Here is a 25,928-nt window from a genome sequence, read left to right as displayed (position 1 = left end):
GATGGTCAGAACATGTCCTGTCTTGTCCCTTTGTCTTGGTAACTTGTTGTTTTGCTTCATGTCCTCCTTATTCATTTTCCAGACATCTTGCCTATCTTAGTTAGGGTTTCTATTACTGCCTTCACAACTCTTATAAAGGAAAACATTTAGTTGAGGTTGGCTTACAGTTTCAGAGGTTTAGTTCATTAGCATCATAGTGGGAAGCATGGAAGTGTGCAAACAAACATAGTGCTGGAGTAGGAGATGAGAGTACTATGTCTTGATCCTCAGGCAGCAGCAGAAGACTGTATGTACAGTGAGCATAGCTTGAGCATATACGACCTCAAAGTCTGCCTCCACATTGACATACTTCCTCCAACTAGGTTACATTTACTCCAACAAAGCCATATCTCCTAATAATGTCACTCCCTATGGGCCAAGCATTCAAACACAAGTCTATGGGGCCAATCCTATTCAAACCATCACATTGTCCTACCTCCATAAGATGGTTCAGATGCCTCTCAGTATGTCCCCACAACACTTCCATTCCTTTATCATGGAATTTACAATATTCTCTATAACTGTCTAAAAATATGCCATTATCCTTTACTGGATATCAAGTTTTCCAGGTCAGAAGGGTATCTGCTGCTACTTTCAGCTACATTTCAAATGTCTAGCACAATGATGAGTATAGAACAAGCTCCTAAGAATTCTGTTTCAGGCTTCTAAATAGTTGACAGTAGTCTGCAATGGTAACCTGGGAAAATGCAATCTATGTTTCCAAACCTGAGGACAGTCATTACCAGGGATGATAGATAGTATCTGATATATCTCTGTATTCCATGAAGAAAATCCACATACAGAAAAGGCAGGGCTAGAATGGACTGATTAATGCCAGAAAAGGCAGGTGGAAGCGGGTTCCAGAGTGATGCATATTCTTCCATTGGTCTTATAAAGCAAGTCTTAGACTAGGAGTGAAAATATTAAACACATTGAAAAGGAAAGAAGAATGTGTGTCAGGGGAACATGTACCACTGGAAGACTGCCTCCTCCTTTTGATTCCCCAGATGGTAAGATTACCACCTACTACAGACTCCATAGATAGGTTTCATAGGATTGTCCCCATGTGCTTCATTTATCTGTCACTTTTGTTTACTCTGATCTCTATACTTTACTAATTTGATTTGACATAATCAGGACATGACCATGAGAAACAAGATGACATCTTTTAAATATTTCATTTAATAAGAAAGTACTGGTTGCAGATTCCTGTTACTTTTTATTAGGAAAGAGATTTGGACTATATACCATCACTCACAGAGTTGGCATGAATTTATAATAAAAGGCTACAAGACATGTACAGTATCTACACTTTAACTAATGGAATTTGCTTTAGAATTATATTCATTTTTAATGAGTTGTAATGAACTTTTCTTTTGCATTGCTCCCAGTTAGAAAGTAGCCCTTTAAGTGCCTTGAAATCTAAGAGTAACACGCCCACTATGACAGCTCATAATGGTGGTTGTTCAGCTAAACTCATTTTGGTTTTCCTATAGTCTCTTGAATGTGACATGTTCCTATTCAGCGTGGTGTGTTCCTTGGTTTCTTGTTCTCCTTTTTTATTAGGAGCAAATGCAAAACAGATTGCAACCACACTTCTTTGATAGAAAATTAAGAATGTATAGAGGCCCTGTTATCTTTATGAAGCTCAGAGCTCAGTGAGGAAAAAAAAGTAGTCTATTGATAGATCATGTATATACTTCATCCACTTCCCAGAGACAGATAATTTCATGAAAACCAAAGAAAAAATCCCTGTTATGCCTTCCACTGGAGTACTTTAAAGGTAATCATTGAAAACACATGGATTTCTTCTGTGGCATCATCTACCACTGCCCACTTCAGATCAGTTGTTCTCAGTCACCAAAGGAGACAATGTTTGTCTTGATTATACACTGAAGTAGCCTTTATTCATCTATAGAAATGTTGAGTTTCTATCTTGGTGTAAGAGAAGTGCGTAATGGATTAAATCTATACACTGAGTACTAACAAGAGTAGTTTATTCTTAATTTCAGTTGGTAAAGAGAAATTGTTAGGGAGGTACTGCTTTCAAATACTCACATGAATTATAAACCACAACCATCTTTGAATAATAAAGTACATAATGACAATGTAAGTCATTATGTTGCTTATTATAGTCTACACAGTCAGCAGGCTTCTCTAAGTGACTATGTGGTCAGCAGGTAGTAATGTCCATGCCACCTCAAGCATGGCCAAAATTGTCTAACCAATGACCAATGACTGATTGAAGTTCTATAAATATCATTAAACCCCTACGTGGAACATTGCTTACTTTACCTCTTGAGAAAATGAGTTCACTTGCTTTCCGAGTTTTTTCTCTTGTTGCTGTGATAAAAATAACCCGACAAAAGCAACGTGGGGAAAAAAAGGATTTATTTTAGCTCACAGTTGACGGTACCATCATGGTGGAGATGTCAAGGTATTGGGAGCTTGAAGCAGTTGGTTATATCATCAACATCCAGAAGGTAGGAACAGTGCATGCGTTCATCCTAATGTTCAGCTGGTTTTCTCTACTCTTAGACCATCCAGGAGCTCCTGTCCAGGGAATAGTTTCACAGACAGTGAATGGGTCTTCCCACCACAATTAATGTAATCAACATAATTCTCCGGAAGCAGAGGACCATATAGTGGATGCCTCTAGCTTGTGTCACAGTGACTACACTAACAAGCACACCTTCTCTCTAGTGCTGATGGTGGCTGAACTTCATTCTCCTTCAAGGTGTTATCTGTGAAGCAGCAAAGAGTTTTTTCTCTGAGTTCAGAAGCCAGTTGCAAAAATTTCAATGTTTTTTTGCCTATCATTCTAGTCTATAAATATAGAGCTCAGCCATCTGTTGAGTCTTCACATGTTCAGGTAGCATAAGGAGGAGTGAGACTTAACTAGAGATGGGAGTCCTGCAGAGCTCTCTGACTTTCTTTATAATTGCCCCTGGGGCCAAGAAATAAAGTTCCTATACTTGAAAATAACCAGAAGCCCCACATCCTCCCAGAAATCCTGCATCCTCTCCATGGGTCTATGTTCCTGCCTGTTATTGCTTTATTGCCATAGTCTTAAATTTTGGTATCTAATTTAATCTAAAACATTCACCCACCATTTGTTGGGTTCTGAGAAATGGAGGAATGTTATGCAGCAAAAATCAACTATTACTCCCAAGTACCAGATTCTCAAGGAATTACCTATTATCTCATTAAATCAAGGTTTTAAAATATATATTCTGTCAGTCACTCCTGTGAGCTTCAGAAAACCAAAGTTCAAAAGCACAATTCTCTTCTTAGGAAATTTAGCATTTAACAAAGACCGTAGATTCACAAAAAAAAAAAAAAAAAAAAAAAAAAAAAAAAAAAAAAAAAAAAAAAACGGCTGCCTTTATCTTAGATGTCTGTGTGAATTATGGCAGAAGTACAGGAAGAGAACTCAGAAGTTTCTTTGGGGAAGGAAGCAAGGATGAATTCATAAAGGCAGAAGTTTAGTGCTACTCCCCCCCTCCCCCCAGAGATTGATGTATTCCAGTGTGCAGGGTCAGGGGTAGATGTGGTATGAGTTAAGATGTAGGCTACAGTATAGAAGAGAAGCTTTCTGCTACAGAATATTTTAGAAGAAACGAGGGTAGTGAGTGGAAGGGTTTGTACCTCTGCCTGAGTGAACAGTTTTATAGGAGCTAGAAAAGAAGTTATGCAGATTCCAGTTCAATTGTCTTTTGCTTTACCTGATTTTCACCACAAACAAGGCAACAGCAAATATGACTTTCATCATGTTTAGGCAGACAAGATCTGTGAGCGTGACTCTGAACAAGATCTCTGGCCCCTACTACAGTTGATCCTAGTTGGAATACTCTGCACTTTCTCCTTCTCTGAACTCTGTGGCCAGAAGCATCTCTTTCATCTCTGACATGTATCCAGGCATCTCTGAGATCCTTGAGTCTGAAATTCTTGGTGGATCTTGCAAGGTTTATAAAGGGGCAATCAGGATTTGGAAGTTCTGATTTTAATAAATGGGATGATAGTGGCTTAGAGAACAAACTTTGACTTAATTGAATGAGAGGATACATCCAGCAGATGTGTATAGGTTTTAGATACACTCAGCACATCAACAGAAATAGAAAGAGTTATTTCAGAAAGAATGTTTAAAATATTATAATACAATTGCCTCTTGGGTAGCATCATATGAAAAGGAGTTCAGAGAAGGAACCTGTCACTAATAGACCAAAGCCGAAAATCCCACTGGACATTGTCTTGTAAGGCATGTGCAATATAGTGTGCTGAAAGCTAAGTGCCCCCTGTTGGTTGTTGCCCTCTTTAACAAAGAGATTTGTGATTCCAGATTGCTGAAAACATGTTTTTGTTTGTTTGTTTGTTTTGTTTTGTTTTGTTTTGTTTTGTTTTGACATGCTGACTACCTAAGAGCAGGTTTCCACAAAGAGAACTGGATATTTCTTGCCATCATCCTTTGGAATATTTGTCTCATTGATTAAAAAAAAAAACAGTAACAAGGGAAAGGGGGAATTACTTAGTAGGTGGAATTTTTGTTTCCTCTTTGTAATATGTCTTCCAATGGAACTGCCCTTGTTTCTCAACATATAAACTTGGAGATACGCATGAAATGATAGACATGATTTCACTAACTTTATTAGCATTTTGTGGTGACCACAAGGAATGGCATTTTTCCAAAACAAGGAATGGCACCAATTAGACATAAGAAAAGATGCACACACAATTTCTCTACCTTTGGAAGATGCTTCCACTCCATAAGGCTTTGATTACAGCGTTCCCCAGCCATCAGTTGCTCAGTTTGACTTATTTGGCATAGAGTGGTTGGATTTGGAAGATGTTTCAAATGGAACACAGAATAAATTTAAGTGGGAAACCACATTTATTATTTACTGATATACTCTGATAAACATTGCTAGATTTCATGGGAGGATGTCATTTAAGACTAATCTTAGGCAGGCTGGAGAGAATGGGCTCCAATGGTGGCTATGGTTTCTGAAGTGGAACATGACATGGGTTCTAAAGCTCATTGTCATCTAATATGTAGATGTCCAGCCCCAAACTGGACTGGGAATTTCCTCTTTTCCCTAGCTTAAATGCTGAGAACCTCAGTACTTCACATGGTTTTGCATGACACAAAAACACATATGGTGTTTGGTAGGTGATGGGTGATGGTGCTCTGCATTCTGTGAATGTGTTGTTCCCATTGGTTGATAAATAAAATGCTGATTGTCCAGTATCCAGGCAGGAAGTATAGGCAGGATAAACATACAAGGAGAATTCTAGGAACAGGAAGGCTGGGTCAGGTGCTGCCAGCCAGACACAGAGGAAGCAAGATATGAAGGCAGAACTGAGAAAATGTACCAAGCCACGTGGCTAAACATAAATAGGAATTATGGGTTAATTTAAGTGTAAAAGCTAGTCAGTAATAAGCTTGAGCTAATAGCCATACAGTTCATAAATAATATAAGTCTCTGTGTGTTTACTTGGGTTTGAGCGGCTGCAGGACTGGTAGGTGAGAGAGATTTGTCCTGACTGAAGACCAGGCAGGACACAGAAAAACTTCAGCTACACATAGGTGTTCATTTCATTCTCTTCTTTGGTCATATAGTAAATACTGGCATGCATGATGATGAATAGTACAGACTGGTGTGGTAGCTAGGGACCTCCAGAGTCAAAATGATGCAGTCAGGAAGGCAGTGTTACCTTGTTCCACGCTGTTCTAGCAGCGCATATACAGTAAACAAATAGTCATTATGTATTTGTAGATTTTTACATAGTATTTGAATAGGCAAGACCAACTATATCAAATAATGAAGAAAATATCTAAAATAAGGCAGAATGTGGTGAATTCCATGTAGAAGGAAAAAAAACCACAGGTCAAGGGAGAAAGGGGATGTTGGAATGCATTTTGCTTGTTTTGAGACAAAGTCATATTCTCTTGCCACAGCTGACATCGAATGTGAAATTCTTTTGTTTCAGCCTCTGAGTGCTCAAACTGCAGGCCTTTTTCCTCAATGCTGATTTGGGAGGATTATTATTATTTTTTTGAGTTTTATTTGATAGCATGTCTATTTGTATGCATAAAGTATGTGTATGAACATGGGTGTCATAGCTCACATGTGGATGTCAGACAACTTTTTGGAGTCAGTTCTCTCCTTCTACCTTTGTATGGATTCCAAGATCAAACCCAAGTTTCCAGGCTTGTGCCACAAGCAACTTCATCTGCTAAGCCATCTTGTCATTCCATGAGAGATTATTTCAAATGAGTCACCAATAAAGCAATATTTAAGACAAAAATAAAATCGATGTCGAGAGCCATGAGGTTATGGGAAGGGAAAACATTCTAGCTATCAGGAACATTGAATATAAGGGACCCGGTTTCGCCATTCTATATAAGTGGACAGGAGCCAGCTGGGGGAAGAGGTAAATAGTAGAAATGAAGCAGGAAAGGGGACAACAGGCTCTGGGGTCTGCTTACTCTGTTCATACACATGTGAGTGAGAGGACAGTATGGGCGGGGCACTGGCTTGCAATGGCTGGTATTAAACATTGCAGTCCAAGTGGATCCTTTTGCTCTCAAGCTGCTGGAGTTTTCAGACAGACATTCATTTAGTATAGCATGATGCATGTGGTACCAGCCATTTCTCAGATCATATGTCTGGTGTTTGTTAACTGATCTTGCCACTGTACAGAAGCATCTCCAAACCAAAGCTCTCACCTGGTTGCCCTTTGTATTTTCTATAGCACCTCAGGAGTAAACATCAACAAGCTTGCTGGCTGGCTGATTCACATGTGAAGCCCAGGGAAGAGGTCTTTAAGACTAGATGACTTCTGATGACACAAAACCCAGCTAACATCAAATTGTAATGATTATACAACAACTTTTTGCTATAGAAAACTTACAGTTTTCCTCTTGTTTAATCACATCCCTGGGAGAAAGAGGATTTGCAGACAGAAGTGCTGTTATATTGTATGGATGTCAATACAAGGAAAAGTCCCTGTCTACGAGAGATCGTTAAAACAAAACAAAACAAAAAAAATTTTTTTCTTCTTAAATAATGAATACAGAGGCAGCATCAGCTCACCATTTCAAACTGCTGAGTCATTTGCCACTTGAAATGAATTGAGGGCTGTTAAAGGCTTTATAGACGAATTCATTAAATATGTATTGAGCCAGCTTAAGATGGAAATTGTTATAAAAACTGGCAACAGTTCAAACAGCAAAGCAGTTCAGTTTATGATAGAGATATTTTACTCCCTCCCAGATTCCATGTTCCATTAGTCCATTCAAACTGGCAAGGCAGGAATCATCCCCACGTGACAGGGTAGTCACTGCAACTGCTCCTGTGGCTGTCCTGGGAGCTAAGTAAAACACTGTGATTCCAGCCAGGTGTTCCCTTGCCCAGGAGGCTCGGTGTGCTGCAAGTTCTGCACATTCTCCTAAGTGCTGACACCCGATTGCCTGCAGGTGGGATTTGAGACCGCTGGAATAAGCAGGAGTGTGAGGAGAGGAGTGCATTTTCGGCAACCACATGCAGACACGCAGGCGTATATATAGGAACGACAAGCTTTTGTGTAGGTAATATGGACCTTGGGGGATGAAAAAGAAATAAGGAAGAAAGGGAGAACGGACCATGCTGTGGTGAAAAGAGCAAATGGCCCTGAATGAAACAGAGCTTGTTTTGGCATTGCAAGGGTGGCACTCATTAATCCAGAGGCTATCTTCGAGTTGTCTAAAACAGCCTGGTTATCATGTTTCCATGCCATACTGAAATTTATCTTCACTCTGTGCCTGCAACATAGGTGATGCTGGCAGGCACCTCAGCTATAATGCTTGAATGTATTGGCAGTATCATGAGAAATTATGCTCTGAAAATTAACAAGGATAAAGAGAAATGGAGTTGGCTTCAGACGACCCAGACTGTATAAATTTGATAATCAAACAAGTAGAGATATAGCAGCGATTTAAACAGCTAAAGTCCTAATAAATAAAAAAGTAAATATAAAGTTTTAAAAGGAAAAACAGTGAGGGCAACTAAACCAAAGCAGGTGACAGGAACAGTGGAAACACTTGAGTGTGGTGTCCAGGTCACGACGCACCAAGAGTCAGAATGTAGAATGAGATAAAGAGAAGCCCAAAGAGAGAAGATGGCGACATGGGCAACACGATGCTTTTCATAGTTTACTGTGTTCATCTGAGTTAGCATCCTTCCTGTTAAGGTGCTGTTACCTGGCAGCACACAATGTAATGGGTATTTTCTGCCTCTCCTCACCTCACTGCGTTCTGTGAGCGAGCTCCTCTATATTATGAAAAACAAGCTGGAGAACACCCTATGCTTACTGCATACTTCTGAATGTAGTACTCAGCACAGGATGGTGAAGAATACGCAATTGCACACATTATGTACTAAAGTATGGGGTGCTGTGTCTGGTACAAATTGGAAACACATACTTCTTTCAGAAGATAAGTACAAAAAAAGACTTACTGTTTAGAACCCTTGCAAAAAAAGAGTAAGATCAAGAAATCCAGAAGTCTATATATATTATGTTGGGGTGAATCCCCAGTGTCTCAAATGGTATAGATCTTAGTTCTGTAGAAGAGTTGGTATTCATGGAAAAGGTTACTGGACACCTAACTGCTGCAGAGGAACATTAATGGATGAGACTGAACCAAATTCCCAAACCACACCTTTATTCCAAAGCCAAATCAGGACTCACCACGAAATCCCATAGTTAAAAAGTCGGATTTCACAAAGAAATCTGGCATGGAGTGTCTTGATAAATTATCCTGCTCTGTACTGGAACTCTAAGAAGACATTTCCATGCTCTGGTCTTTTTTAGCATTGCATGGTATAATAGGGTCACCATAGACTATCACTTCAAATCTAACCCTGAAATTCTGAATTTAAATTTGTGACAGTGATAATGATGGTAATAATAAGATGTGTGTGTGTGTGTGTGTGTGTGTGTGTGTGTGTGTGTGTGTGTGTGTGTTTAACAGATTATTTATGAGACATTATGGAGTTCTGACTACAGGAATTAGGAAACCATGGCAGGATATCTTCTCTAACCTCTAACTCACTTTGGAGAATTTCAGTACCATCCCCTCTACTGATGGTTCTCTCTACACAGCAGGTCTGGAGATTTTTAAGTCACCCACACCTCTTTACACACTACCCTTACAGGACAGGTATTAGTGCTTTGCTAAGAGATGACAATCATAGGCCCCGAATCTGGTACACTTGCTGCCCAACTTCCAAAGACAATGATCCTCTGGGGATAACTGGAATGCATCAAGGGGTGAATTTTGTGGAGGTGGAGAAAAAGATCACAGAGGAATGAGCCCTTAGAGAAGTCTGAAATTAGAGTTCTTCTGGAAAAGAAAGATGGAGTCATCTAGAACAAATGCGAGAAGCAGATACAGCCTGAGACAACATGGTAAAAGAGAGAGATGCAAAACTTTCAATATTGCTGGAATGTGAAGTGCAAGGCAGGGCATGTCAGGACATATTGACCACATATAGGGCCTGCCTTGCAGTTCAATGGAGTTTGGATCTAATCCTTTAGCCAGCCGTTTGTAACTGAAGGGTCAACTTAGGCCACCATATCTATTGGATCTGCTTCTGCAGATTCACTCAAGCTGAACAAGTATAGACTTTATCTTCTTGTCATCACTTCCAAGGCAACAATGACGAGTACCTCTACCTAGCATTTCCACTGAGTGAGGCATTTCAAGTGATCTGGCAGTGTTTTAAGAATATGGGGTGTGTGTGTATGTATGTTTCATGTATCCATAATGTCAGTTTATAGTTAGACTAAACACCCACAGGTTTCTGAATCTCAAGGAAGGGTGCTGAGACCCATTTTTCACAGATGCAGGGAATGACCATATTAACAAGGAAAAGGAACCAGATCAATTGATGATTTAACACTACTAGATGCTAGGTATGAGAGACTCTTTTCTTTTCTGAGGGGTGTTGATTGTAATACCAAATTATGTCTATACTCCATCCCTGACTAATATTACTGTATAAACTCTAAGGTCACAGTGGCCAACCTACCTCCTTCGTCTCCATTTACTGCCTTATCATCTTCCTCCTTTATGACTTCTCTCCACTGTTTGAAACGAAACGTAGTGAAGTGGCGAGGGCTCTAGGATCAGGATATGCTGTGAGCTTTATTCAATTCAGTTCAAAATAGTTAGAGCAGTCATCACAGGTTTCGTGAAAGAGGCAATGCTTGGAAAGCCGTGCAACCTTAGTAGGCGGCAGACAGTAGTGAGAAAACAAACTGCCCTGGGCTTAGAATGCTCATGCAGCCTCTATTACAAATGCACTTTGTGACTCTGTTTCAGGTCTCCAAACTCCTTTCTGGGTGGCAGTCTTTCTTTGGGTACCCCTAAAGGAGAGTTCTTGGTTAAGTAATAGTCAAAATGGCCTTCAGATGTGCCTAGTCTATGTGACTCTTTCTGGTGAAGGGAATATGAGAGGGACTGGCTCCTGTTGGATGGAGATGAGTCCCTAATGTTGTGTTAACAAAGGAGAAAGGGATGAAGTTAAAAAATTTGGAAGAAAGAAGCCCTTTAGTGAACTTCGAGGTTAAAGAGACATCACCATTCTCAAGCCAGGGGACTTAGTCACTTCTACAAGTTCTGCTTTGGTATCAGGTTACAGGAGCCTTTTCCAGAGCCTGATCCCTGGAAGGAAGCTTCTGAACCAGATGATGTCAGCTGAACTTCCGAAGCAAATTGCACTCTGTTCCTCACGTGGCTGCTATTTTTAGCCAATACAGTATGTGATTTCTCTCAAGGACAACAGGAATGTTCATAAACTATGCATAGGTCGTGATGGTGCTTAATGGAGAAATAACCATTTGTTAACAGAGCATTAAATGTTTAACAGTCCATTATCATAAAGTCTTTTTTTTTTATTATTTTGAGAATAGTTTCTAATATTCTTCTTTCTACTCACCAGGAAAGTATTGCAGTGTTGAGATTCAGAAAGGTACCCGGTCCTTTGACCCTTCCAGAGTCGAATAGCTTTTCCACTTGATTCTCTGGAAATGTCAGGCTTAATCACACTATAATTATGAGTTAAACTGTCAGTTGTATCTCCTCCCAGACCCTTTGCATAAACATTGAGAACAATTAGAGGCAGAATGACTTTATGATCCCATTCTGAGAAGAGTCAGGACATGTGCCTTCCTTGTTAAAAAGGGATCTCTGACCACAGCCATCTCTGTTTGGAATGCCTGGAAAATGCCAAGAACTCCTGGGTTCTGTGTTCACCTCTGTGCTCAGAAGTTCTGGCTATGGAGCTGGGTTTTACCTCTATATATCTCAGCTAGGGGAACTGAGAGAAAGTTGGTAGAAACAGGAGACCAAAAAGAGAAAGAAGTGGGTGGTGTTGCTATCCAATGCCGTGCCAATCAAGCTGAGAAGAGCTGCAAAGGAGTATGAGCCAAAACCTCTCACAGCCAAGTTCTTCCTCCTCCACGGCCAACAGATTCAAACAGGACTCATACTGATACCAGGAAAATGGAGACAGAGTTGCTGGGCAGAGGCAAGAATGGTCAGCATAGGAACTTTGCAGGCTAGTTTAAAAAAAAAAAAAAAGGGTGGCATGTCCTCTCCCCAGGCCCTGCCTAGAGCTGAGTTCATTTCCTATTTGGAGATAAGCAATGTACAAAATAGAATAATGTGGAATCACTACTCCCTCTCATGAAGTCAGGGTGCCCGGTCCATGGATAGAGCCTAGCCCTCATTCCCCTGAGGCTGAGACCGAGAACTATGCATTGCAATGCTTTGGCCAGAGAACGGAATGAAATATTCATTATTACAGAAACTTCTGTCCATTTCGTTTTCCCATAGTACTTGTGTTTCCGTTTTACGATATTCCCAGAGGCTTTGGACAGAGTATTACTGAAAGATCAATAATAATTACAATAGTAGAGAGGAAAACAGATCCAAAGCTGGCCTTGCCTTTTAAATTAGACTAATGAGTGACAGTCATATATCACAGACATTTAGAACTTTCAGTCTGGCAGGGACATGGGATTGGCTAGGCTGACTTAACCTGTTTTTCAGATAAGAAAGCGAGCAGAGGTTATAGGACTTTTCCAAGGTAACAGCTCTCAATGGCAGCAGACTGTTCTAGAAACCAAGTATACTAGCACACAGGGAAGTTTCATGAGTAGTCTTATTTATTATCAATAACAATCAGAATAACAGCAATTACATTTCCGTCTAAACAGCTTGAAGTAATTTTGTGTTCGAAATGGAAAATGATTAGCAGAGGTCTAAGAATAAAGAGGGTGGTTATGTATGAGTATGGGCCTTCACTGAATGCTGGAATGATAAGGTTGAAGCTGTGGGGTTCATATTAACATTTCTGGGACAACTGGAGATGGGTTTAAATTAACATCATGATATGTGTGTGTGTGTGTATGTATGCATATGCATTATTATTTAACAAAGCTCAGCTACATGCATTTATCATATTGGTAAAAGTAAAGCATAGGCTATTGCATGGAGGCCCTTAGTAGTTATATTATTCATGTCCCTGACACATTGAGATATTTTATATCAAATTTGTATTTGTCTTTCTGCATCTCAGGGGCAAAACAACAACCCTTAACCTTATGTTGAGTTGTAAGTCAGAATATACTGATGTCAAAACATGCAAAATTTAAGATTCCAAACCTTTTAGGTTTAATAGACTTATTTATATCTTTGAGTCTTCTAAAGACCTTTTCACATTTATTAAATTTTTTGTGTTAATTTACCAATGTAGGTTGTTTTAAAATTTATCTCCAGGGTTGAATATTCATTTAAAAAAAGTGATTTCAACAACTTTATTACATTCTTATTTAGCTGACCCGTGTAGATACGGAGTTAATACCCCTCTGAATTGAAGGGGTTGTGGGAAGGGACAGTTTACTTCATTGACGGTCAATTCGCAGCTGCATGAAGCACTGTTGTATTTGTCTTTCTGTACCTTTCCTACATCTTTTCTCACATTTCTCTTTGGGACAAAGTCTTGCAGGGTCCCATTCAACCTGGCTTTTGCCTGCCTGTGCATCATGCTTTGTGAAAACCATGGAAATGACTCGAAAGAAGTGATTTTTCTACCCTTCTCAGTGATGGCCTAATCGGTAGATGGCTGCCATACACATCAAAATAATAAGGATTCTGGGAAATCTTGACAGAAGCCTCCAATGTCTTCTATCACTCAGCACAACATCTAATTAGCAGAAAAGTGTTATAGTGATCAAATTCAGGGACTTTTATTGTAGGGGAATAAATATTTAAATTAAAATGCCTATTTGGTCTTCCCATTTCTTGGTCTTATACTATAACATAACCACTATGCTTAGAAGGTGTTTAGAAAATATTTTAATAAAGAAAAATCTGGAAGTACTACAGTCTGAGATGCCTAGGAGCATGTTGTCCTTGGATGCTTTTCAGTACCACTACTGTGTATAATTGTCCAAAGTGTGGATCATTCTCTATAGCAGACAGTGGCATGCTCTAGCTACTGGGACCAGATCACTTGGCATGCCTGGATGTGTGGACCTAACTTGCTTGCCTTCACAGTGGTTTGCAAGCAAAAATTAATAGGAGCTACAATTGCTAATGTAGTTTTCCCTTTGAATCTGCATACGTGTGTTTGCTCATGAAAATTGGAATATTGACTGAGTTGATTGGCATGGATCTACTCTACAGGGCTTGGAAAATATTAGATTTCTTCTTCAAAGAAAACAGAGGTGCCAGACAAAGCCTATGAAAGGAATGTATAATTAAGATAATTAATTCTATTGCATTTCAGGGTTTTCCCTATAATCTTGATACTAAATAGGAACACCTAAGAAGGTTTTTTTTTTAGGGGTTTGGGGAGGGGCTTGGGTGGATTATTTTAATCAGTCGGAAAATTGATCTTAAAAAATTGAAAGAATGCAAGTGTGACAAATGGTTGTAAAGTCAATTGTAGAACAGGTCTTCTCATTCATTTATCTGTTTGCTCATGTAATTCAAGTTTTTGACTGCTCACTGTGGTTCAGGCTTTTTATTTTTTTTAATTTTATTTTATAATTAATTTAATTTTACATATCAGCCACAGATTCCCCTGTCCTCCCTCCTCCCACCCCCTATCCCCACAACCCTGCCCTCCCCCCATCCACCCCCTCCCCCATTCCCACCTCCTCCATGGCAAGGTCTCCCCTGGGGATTCAGCTCAGGCTGGTAGATTTAGCTGAGGCGGGTCCAGTTCCTCCTCCCTACACCAAGGCTGAGCAAAGTGTCTCAGTATAGGCCCTCCAGGCCCTTTCTTAAGCATCACAGACAGACCTGTGAATAAAACTATCAAAAGACTGACTCTCCTGGAGCTGAGGCTTTTCTGAAGAGAAAAACCTTGTTAACCATGCAGTGTTAATTTCTAGGCCAAGTTGAGAATAATTCCTAGTGATGATCAAGAAATACGTATTTCTGGTTCATTTCGCTTTCCAGCCACGTAGATGTGTTTCCTATTCAGATGTTAATTGTTCCATTTGTCCCTGGATGAATCCAAGCCATCTGCCCCTTTGAATTTGACTTGTTAAGAGCTGGGTTAGGGCCTTTCTCTGTCTCCAGCTCTCTGTTTCTGAAGTCCACAGAGTTTGAATCAAGCAGACAGCGCTGCATCATTGCCTTCTGTTTGGCTTATTACCAATGTGACCTCTGGATCTCTCTTAGTACCAGCTCTAAATAAATTTCAAACTTGAATCCTTGGGCGTCAGGCATTGGGAAAGAACATGGAGTCTGCACTTGACCTCGTATCTTTTCATTCCAATTTTATAATAGACAAAAGAGATCTGAGAAATGTCTAGCTTGGTCTTAGAGGATTGAAGAGGAAGAATCTGTGCAGACAAAAATGAGCCCACAGCCTTTAAGGCAGGGGAAGCAAGGCTTGAGGGCGCAGTCCTGGGCTTTGGGCTGTGGCTTAGAATTCACTGCAGGTTTAGCACAGAACAGACTTTACTAAGAACAGGGATTTGTGTCATCACAAATGTCGCTTGCATCTCTTTAACCATTAGGTCCTACAAGGAGAAAAGTGACAGGCTCTGTACTGTCAGAACTTCTGGCCTTGACTTGGTCTCAGCAGCAGGAGAGATGTTCTTAAAACAGGACACAGAACCTTCTGGAGTCCTTGCTTAAGGCACTGATAGTTGTTATTATTCCTTCAAAGAGAAAAGGAAAAAAAAATCTGCACAAAATATGTTCCTTTCTTGGACTTAAATCCTTTCTAGCCTGAAAGGCAAATGGGAAAGGTAGAGCTGGCTTTTCTCTTATTGAAGTTTTTGATTCATCTCTCCACTTTGCTGAAACAGTAAGTGTATCCACCCGTGTCCCTGCAGTCCACTTAATGCAGCCCAACATGAGGCGCATGTAGCCATGTGACTGCCATTTCAGGCTCTGATCTTTAACAAAGAAAATGCTGGGTCTACAGAACTGACACATGAGCAATGGTTGCCGTGCTAAAGAGGGACTGTGTCTGCACTTGCTTTCTTTTGTTTTGAGATGTGTTTTTACTGAACTACAGACACCTCGAGGGAGGCTCCGGGCTCCACACAACCTGAAGCTTGAGTATCTTTGGGGGAAACCATGGCATCAAGCTCCAAACACTTTAAAGTAGGAAATGAAACTGTACAGTGTTGGAGGCAGGGAGGCGACAACAACCTTCTGAACTTGCAACAACTAGTCCATTCTCCAGAGGAAATTGAGATAAAGCCAGCCAAGTTCTCATCTCAGCTGTTTCTCTGCTTCCACACACCGCACTGACTGGATCAAGAGTCCGTGTTGAACATCCACCACTCTCTGAGGCACGTGCTAGCTATGGCACAGTACTCTTTGGTCATGTGGAGCTTATGCGCTCCTAGAGGAGAGGGATTACGCAGGGAGTTGCACAAGTCCTGACTTGTTTTCGTTTGTATGAAGCAGTCAGAATCCCATTCAGCTATGAAGTCATTTGGTATGTATGGGAAGGCACCCACGAGCTGACACTAGAAAAGATGCTCAGAGCTGGTATATTCTTTGTCATATGCTGACGTAAATAAATCCATACATTTTAAAGTCCTTTACTTATCTCAATAAATATTTGCTAGAGAAAGTGAAAAACTTACTGAACTCTGAGCCTGTATCTGCTATCACATAGGGTCAGTTCTCCTTTTCACTTTAATAAGAAAGTTTTGACTAAAAGGGCTTCTGGACAGGCAGAATGAAGAGTCAGAGGCAGTAAACAAGGCAAAGCTTCTGGAGTATCTATCGCCTCAAGCTTAGAGAAGGATGAAGGCTCCATCACCGCACTCTGTCCCTAAGAAAGAATGAATAGAAGCCCAGAGACCCATTGTGGGCAACTGTGCGTGCACTCAGTCTTCCTGAGTTGGGTGTGAAGAAGTAGTACCAAGTAGAAACTTTGCTCCCCAAAAACCTACATGCTTTTTCCTGTGAAGGAAGCCCGCTAGACTGAGCTACTTTTGCTTGGAATGTTATTCTAATCGGAGCCTAAGAATTTAGTTTGGATTGTCTAGGGAGTAGAGTTTTCAATTACGGAGATAAAGGCAGACTCGGTGGTGGCATAGCAGCTTTAGTTACTTACCAGCCATATGGAAGGAATGGTTTAAAGGTGATCTCTTAATCTCCCATTCTTCTGAAGGGTTACAGAATGATCGGAATCCAGACACACAGTACCCAAATCTAAGGGGATAAAATATAAAAAAGGCAGTCCTGCCTTCCTCCTGATAGAGGGGAAATTCTGAGGCTATGTAAAACCTGCTAGTACAAGAAGGAACCTGAGAGGAAGAAATACGAAACTTAAGAAAGATGGATCTTTGGTTGTGGTTTTTGCTTTACTTTCTAAGTAAACCCAGAGGGTAGAGTCTCCACATGGAATCTTGGTTCATAGCAGCTATCCCATGATCCAGTTCTTATCCTTTACCATGTTTAGTATCTCTGTATTTCCCAATTCTCCTCCTAAGCCAATATCCCAGGGAAACAGTGGTCATTTAGCACAGATTCCAAAGCTGCACCAAGCCTTGGAAAGACATCATTTTGAATGATCAATAGTGATTTTCAGATTCCCTTGGGCCTTAAACAGTTTGATATTTACTTTGCCAGATCCTTTTCTGTTACTGATCTTTGATAGAATTTTGCTTAATAAAGGGGGGAAAAGGAGCTATATTATGCTTATAATTCTAGATTCCACTATTAGGTAATAAAACTGAACCCCAGTTCCAATCATGCTCATTGGCTGAGTTTAGTTTAACCTAGGGACTGACAAGCTTAGAGATATTTTGGAATAAAAAAAAATGATACTGTTACAATTAATAGCATAAGAAAACAAACAATTACCTTTACCTAATTCCGCTATCCAAAACAACTATTGAGGCCTCTATTTATAACTTTCCATGGTCTATCTACATGCAAACAGATTTTACCAATTGTAATTTACATATTGTTTTACATTTTCTTCTCTTAAGATGATCTTTCAGACATTAAGAAAAAATTCCATTTTGAAAAGCCATAACTCTGGTATTGCTGTGCTGTAGTCTGAAGAGGCATTTACTGCCTGAGGAATCCCAACAAATCATTTCAGGCTCCTGTCAGTCTCCAACGACACCATTTAGAAAGAAGTGGAGGTAGGAAATAAAAAATAATGTAACCCTGTGAGGGAGGAAGACAATAGAGTTGCCAAGTGCTGTTGTCTCACGAGACATCTCTGGAGAGGCTGGGATGAAAGCCACACAAATTACTAAAAGCCATTTAAGAAATTGGAGACCCTTCAAGTGTGGGAGAAAGGAAGACATGAAAGATAGTGTGGTGTGGAGAATTCTCTCCTTTTCTGGAGAATGCGTGGTAAAGCTGGTTAGTTAAATGGCCTCATAGATTTTCAAACCCAATGTTCTGAGAAAGAGAAGATGTGTTCATCACAGTGCGCTGGGGACTGCAGGTTAAGTGTGGGCTGCGGCCTGCACAGGTGAAGGTTCCTGAGGCAGGACTCTCCTTATCTCTGCCTCCATCAGCCCTTTGTCCTTATCCTGACCTTGACAGAAAGGGTCTTTATATGGTTAGTGAATCTCAGGTCCTTGCTGTTTCTGGAATACGTGTCAGAACCGCCAGGTTGCCCAGCACAGTAACACAGCCAACCAGCATGTTTGCTGTGTATTGCGCAGATGCTCGCACAGGTCCCTGTGGAGTCAAGGAGGACAAAGAAGACAGCATGCCCATCTTTTTGGTGTTCTTTCAGGCTGGTGTTTTGTTTGGAATGTGACTTGTAAGAAGTGGACATCCCCCAGCTGCTAGCATGGAGGGATGTCCAGACTAAATCGCTCGCCTTAGTAATTGCAGCTGCAGTAGACTAAACTCAAAGGTTGTCCTACTAAGTTGAAGTGATAGGGAGAAATGCAAAGAGAAAGCCTGTCTCTTTCCCTGCTGTCTGGTATCTTTAACTCTCTTGATTTGTTTACAGAAAGGTGTTGTCAGGGTGATGAAAGCCCTACGAGTTTCGGTTCTCAAAAACATCTAAGAATGGTTTCCTCACATTTCAGAATCACGGAATATGCTGTGTCTTTTCATTTCCTTGTTATTTCTTATTTGCTGTGTCCTTTTTCACAATATGGGCTCTATGGGTATCATCCCAGTGTCCCTTCAGTTCTAGCACTAAACAGTTTCTGGGATTTCTTGGTGGTTGGTCCCAAGGAGTAATGGCAGCATCTTACATAGAAAGCGGCTAGATAAAGGGTAAAGAAAGTCAAATCATTAAGAGTTTACCATCAGATGCGTGCCATTTAAAACATGGCCCCTCTGTGATCTCCACCAATCCTTAGTTATGGGACTGAAAAGATACTGCTATCGATTTCCAAATGGGGATATGAGTCAGGGATATCGAGTGGCCCACATTTTCCAACCAACCAGTCTACACCCCAAGCACAAGGGCTCATACCAAACTCAGAAAACCCCCCTGACATCAGGTTGGACTGTGAGGCTGGGCTGTGGTTGTGGGGATGGATTGGCAATGATTATCTCATCTGCACAGGCCTCTGAGGGCAAGACCACAAGCAGGCATGACCAATATGGAAGACACCACCTGTAGTTCCAGTCTCTTAATAATGTAACCTACAATTCAATGACTGAACTGTGCTTTGGTGATAGTCTAAGGCTGCTTTTGTCCTGCTGTTTGGTTGTAATACTGTTTTATATTTGTAGGGAAGATATAGTTACTTCATATCACCAAGTTCCACCTCTTAGCCCCTGAAACTCTCAACATATGGAGAACATATGGTAAGGGACAAAGTTACTTGAGACCAAATTATGATTTATTTCTCTACTAAGTTTCTTTCTGGAATAGGTCAAATATGTGCCGTATTTATTTCACAAAAATTCAGTTTCTCCCCTTCTCTTCCCTCCTCCTCCCCCCTCTTCCTCCTTCTCATTCTCCTCCTCATTCTGTCCCTTTTTCTTCTACCTCTCGTGTGTGTGTGTGTGTGTGTGTGTGTGTGTGTGTGTCTGTCTGTCTGTCTGTCTCTGAACAAGGCATTCACTGTTGACTCACTTTACAGATAAATGCACCTCTGAATGAGTTGTCATACAAGTTAGCATAATGTCACATTTAGATTTCATTAATTTGATAAGAAATCTATACATTTTCAGCTGTATTTGCCACATATAAAAAGGACATTGCATATCTATACAAATTTAGAATGCAAAGCCTTCAGTTAAACACTAATTATAATTGGAAGGAAAACATAGAACACTGTGTTGGAGGACAAGCTAGGCCTGTCATTCACTGTAACAAGCTTGTCATGTTAATCTGATGGGAGTCTTTCCTGCAGGATGAGAGGGACAAACAGCCTTTTGATATGGTGCCATTGTCCTGATTGACCTAAACCTTCATGATAATCAGCCCTTACTCCAAAAAGCTTCTAATCTGAGCACTTTTTCATTTATTATCCACAGAGAATTAGCAGAATGAATTTATATTGATGACTCCAAGGTTGTGTCCCCCAGCTGCCACCACAGGTTCATAGCCAAAATGAGCTTCCAGACTATCTAATCCAATGCTCAGAGTTTTACCCTTGCCCTTCCTGACTGAGGTCACTTGGTTTACAACAGTGATTTATTGCAGATTGAATCCGTCTGGTTTCTTGTTCTGCTACAGCATTCCTGATCATTTTTCCTTTTACCTGAGCTATCTGATGATCACAGATGGCCTTAGGATTTGGGCAGTCACTGGGGTCTAAAAGGAGGGGATAATGTAAAGGCACTCAGCTTCTGGGATTCCTTTTTCACGTGCAGAGGAAGATGATGCTTCCGCAGGCTATCCAGTTGAAGCCTGCACTGTATGTGTGTGGGAACAGATTCCCCTGACAGGCAGAAGTATCTGTCCTTACCACTTACCAGGGTCCTGACTGAATTCTGAGGGGAGCAGATGGCCACACTTATGGCTCCTAATCAGCCTAAATAGCTCCCAATGAAGGTAAGCCCCTGTTGCCACAGCTGGTTACTTTCTGACCATGGCCCAGCACTTGACTATGAGGTGTTGAGCTGTATAACAAACCTCTCCTTCCAGAAGCCACAGCCTTGGCAAGCTATGGCTGGCTTGGCGATATGCATATGGGTCACCCAATGGGCCTCAACTCCATTTCCTCTTCAAGACTTCTTCATCCCGAGCCTCTAAATCTTTCTCTCTCAGCCCTTAGCCAAGGATGATTTGAGCTCTGCCCATTTCTATTTCTATCATTTTTGTCCCCAGATGGCTCAGGATCTGCCCCTTGGAAGAAATTACACATGGAAGGGTGACTGGTCCAGCCAATATCTGGTGCATGAGACTTTATACATCTCTGTGAAACCACTGAGCAGTGGCCTCATACATGAGAGCGAGCTTGGGCTTTGAGTCTGATGAGTCCACAGTGCAGCTTGTTTGTATATTTTAGGAATGTCAAAGAAGTCATGTCACTCCACTCCATTTCAAACTTCCTATCTATCACATGCACCTAATAATACCTAATTTTTGGAGTTACTGTTATTAATAAATGAAACAAGATCGATTATACTGCCTCATACATACTAAACTCCCAATGAATATTAGCTTAAAATGTATTAGCTAATGTAATAATTTATAAACTCTGGGCTTGTGGGGAATGCTTAATCTATGTTAATGATATTTACTGATATTAATGATATTATGTGCCCTGTGTGATAATATTTTATAAGGAAATGATGATTAGGCCTGTGGGAGCACTTAACCAGGTGATCAGTAGATAGAATTAGATGTTTGTATAGAGAACCGGTGTGACTGTACACTGTAAAGTCCCAACAGGGCAGAAAAGGTCACTGTCAGCTAATTTGGGCAGATCAAGACACGCATGTACTAGCAGAGTCTGTCAGAGGCTGGGCTGTGCAGAAGGAAACCTCAAAGTATACATGATGGGCAGCCTTCTAATTTCCAGATACTAACATGAGAGCTAAAGATATGGACAGGATAGGGAAAAAGGTGAGCAGTGGATAGTGGGGGAAGATAGTAAAATCGGGGAGACTTGTTATTATTGTCATTGCACATTTTCTGTGGTCTGACACTCTCCGGATTGTGAAAGCCTTCCCCCCACATTATTTCTATAACCACAATGATGTGAAATATGGGTACTGTGTTAGTTTTCCACAGCTGTAACTGAAATATGTGAGGGAACTACTTGAGGTAGGGATTCATTTATTTTGGCCCATGGTCTCAGTCCATCATCCTCAACCCAGTTGATCTGGGTCTGTGGTGGGACAGAGCACCATAGTGAAGGAGACAAGAAGAATTTACACACCTCATGATGGGCTTAAAGCAGAATGAGAGGAAGTGTCTGGTCATGAGGCCCAACTTTAAAGACAGGTCCCCAGTGACCTACTTCCTCCAGCCAGGCTTTGACTCCTAAAGTTTTCAGCATCTCTCAAGACAGCACCACCAAAGATCAGCATTTGGGACCCAGTTGTCTTCAAGCCATAATAATGCTAGATTCTTCTTTCCTGCAGCAGAGGAAACGGCCATAGCAGCTACCCACTTTTCCCAAAGTCACACAAAAAGCAAACCTTGAGGCCACCAAGTTCAAACTCCAGCCTCAGGTTCAATATGAAGAGCTTTTTATTTGTCTATCTGTCTAAGAGTCTCACTATTTAGTCCAGGATAACATCGGACTAATTTAAATTCTCCTGCTTCAGCCTTCTAGGTGTGGGATTACATAGTATACTACTATGCCTAGCTCAAATTGTACTTTCAATTTATGCTAACTCACTGTATTTGTAGAATCCCTAACTTCTCCCTTGGTTATACATGGTAGATAAGACAGTAAAAGAAAATCAACTGTCCAGATCATTTTATAAATATTAATTAATACTCAATTTTAGGTCATCATGTTATGATACAACCACAAGTCATTTGACAATTGGACTAAGAGCACAATTTGAATCAAAAAAGTAGGAGAAAGACAAGAAAGAAATAAGGCATAACATTACCTATTTCCTATTTTTCTATCAGATGTAGTTGGCTTTGGTGGCACCAGGAAGACCATACAGCAAGTAAATGTTTTTAAAGGGAATCAGCATTCACTGGGAGGTAAAGAACCAGGAATTGTCAGAATGAATATCTGTCACCCAGCAGCCATGAACCAGGTCCTTAGCTGGTATGACCAGTACAGGAATCTCTTCCTGCAGCACAACAGGGCCTCGGGGGCTTGGTGCATTGAAAGCCCTCCCACCAGTGACAATGTGCTTTGCTTGGGAATACCGCAGCTGCCATGACTAACAGAAATAGTACGATTCCATGACAATAAGCACAGATTTTTACAAATCCTGGAGTAATAGTTCAGGAAGGGAGATGATTTTTCACCCTCCTTGTTGTATAGATTAGATGGTTCAAAGTTACAGAAAGCATTTGATTTACCAATGGTCACTCATGTCAAGAACATTAGCAGTCGGGCAGTGGTGGCACATGCCTTTAATCCCAGCACTCGGGAGGCAGAGCCAGGCGGATCTCTGTGAGTTTGAGGCCAACCTGGGCTACCAAGTGAGTTCCTGGAAAGGTGCAAAGCTACACAGGGAAACCCTGTCTCGAAAAAAACCAAAAAAAAAAAAAAAAAAGAACATTAGCCCATTGACTCATCTCCCACATTCTCCTCCTTGGGATAGATACATTTTGTTTAAATATTGTGTCTCCCCATCTAGTTCCTTGGTTTATGGCTAAATTCAGCAAAAGGCTCGTTATTAAGTGTATATATTATGAACCATGCCAAGCACTTATCCAGATACAAAAGTGACAATAGGTATGTGCACACATGAAGTAGATGGTCTACAAGAGATGACCGGAATCTTCAGGATGTCTGTTGTTTGTCTGTGGTTAGAGTTTCTCCAGTGATGGCTTGAATCCCCAGCTGTTCTCCATTACTCCATATTCAAGATACTGCCTAAAACTGAATTTTACTTTTTCAGTTTTCTTTTAAATCTTCTAGATTTCTATGTTGTAAGAATATTGTTTTGCTGCCTTAAAAATTCTTCTCTCTCTTTCTCTTCCATCCTTCTTTCTTCTTTCTCACTAACCCATTTTCCATGGTGTCCCCCCAACACCTATATATTTCCCTCCCACTATATTCATGGATATCCTGTCTACGTTATATCACATTTATGCCATCTATAAATTTACATCTTACATTATACATATGGATATGTATATAATTTCTTTTACTGAACTTTTGATCCTTGGGTAAAAACATGTTTGTTTTAATCTGAATAAGCAAGCATTTCAATGAATCTAAGGGTGGCATCATTTATTTAATTTAAATTGACATTACTACAGTGAACTCTACTATAAGCCTGCTGGGGTGGATGAATACAAGCTATATTGATAATTAAATAGATTCAACAATGAGCACATAGATTGATTCCTCCTGTTGGCTTTAACCATAAGTCTTCAAGGGACCTCCCTCCCCAGAAATTTTGGGACCAATGATGACTCTTCTGTATACATCATTGAAGGTTATCTTCAGGTATGACCTTAGAAGAAAATTCTTCAACCCAGGAGACACTTCCATTGCTTCTTTCCTAAACTAGTTTCACAGGGAAATATAACTAAATATCTTTTCTCTGTGATTTTTATCCTAAGTGTGAGTGTGTCTTGAGCCTTTAGGAATTTCTTTGAGGAGAGTTGACATTTTATTTTGTATCACTACACAATGTGTATCCCTCAGTGTGTATCTCAATAACACTGAGTTCACAAGTTTGAATGGAAAAGCGCTGTCACTCCTTTCTTTCTTCATGGTAGAATAGTTTCTCTAGAGTAGGTGTTTGTATAAATAGTCTTTCTAACCTACTACTTAAGTCTTTTTCTATAGAGTTCCCACTAATTCTTTCCCTTTCTCTCTTCCACATCAATTAGCAATTACACATGACCTCATTAATTAACACTCACCCTGCTTAGTGTTTACAGCATTGATTTCTAGTTACATAGAACAAAAATGGGAAACAGTCTTCAAGATGATTCAGACAGTAGAGCAGAAATCTGGCTGGGCTAGTCCTGTCTTTGTTCACTTTTTGTGTTTATATGAACTTCAAAATCAGCCATATTTTATTGGGTTTTATAATGAGGTCAGAGCCAATATCGTATCCGCCTTAATAGCCAAGAACTAACAGTGGTAGTGCATTTTACCATACATAATGTTCATGTATTGTTCTGCACCATACAGCTTCATGAAGCAGCATTAAAAAAAGGTATTATTAGCATGATACTGCAGGTGGAGAAATTGAGTTCTATGAACAGTAAAGTCTTCCTTTTGAGTCATTAGGATGCAGAATTAGGATCTCAGCTCAGAGTTAGAAAATCATGATTATTCTCTATAGTTTTTCATTCCCACAAAACTAAAGACTTTGCATAGAAAGTCTGTCTGGCCACCAAATTTGCAGTAAGATCTGCTGATACACGAAGTCCCCAAGGAGTCCCTGGTTCTTTCTGAATGTTCATGGTCAACATGTGACAGAATAAGATGCATAAATCAAGCTGATGGGGTCAATTATTCAGTAAATGGTGCTGGAATGCAGGCTTGATTTATGAGGAAAAACAAATCAATTTAGATCCTCATACACAACTAAACATCAAAATAAAACCTCAATGAATTACAGATTCCCATTAAAAAACAAATAACTGGAAATAAATATAAATGAATAACTGTCCAATCCTTGATAAGGCAAACTGACCTTGTTCAAAACTAATGGGAAACATTGAAAAGGAAGCAATCAATAGACACCACTAGACACAATTTAAAACTTCTTGTCAAAACCATAAACAACAAGTATCAAAGACAGAAAATATTTGCAATACTTGTGGCAGAAATGGCTTAATGCCCTTAACACATAAAGTGCTATGTTGATCAATAAAATCATTAAAACAGTAGGAGAAAAGAAACAAGTGATAGAAATATGTGAAAATATATTCAATTACCAAAGGAAAATATGCAATCAAAACAAGAAGTTACTTTTGAAATTCTGTCTTCAATGCCTGCATAGAGTCAGTGAAATAAAGAAACCTTTTCATAGTGATGTAAACAAATTGATAAGGTTCTTTAGAAATGCATTTGAACAGCTTGTCTAACAACAGTAAAAACATTCATATCCTTTAACCTAATAATACTGCATATAGGAAATTTGGGTAGAAATAATTAAATACATGAACGAAGTTGTGAATTAAATACCAGTTACAACCTCACTGAAGATGGCACATAAGAGAGGAACTTACCCTGGCACTATGTCAGAACTTCAGAATTGGATGTTAAAACTAAAGATTTTCTACAACCTCTGATGTAATGACTGAAGAATAGAGAAC

Source organism: Peromyscus maniculatus, chromosome 7 (assembly GCF_049852395.1).
Source record: "Peromyscus maniculatus bairdii isolate BWxNUB_F1_BW_parent chromosome 7, HU_Pman_BW_mat_3.1, whole genome shotgun sequence".
Taxonomy (NCBI): domain Eukaryota; kingdom Metazoa; phylum Chordata; class Mammalia; order Rodentia; family Cricetidae; genus Peromyscus; species Peromyscus maniculatus.
Note: the sequence above shows the minus strand (reverse complement) of the source record.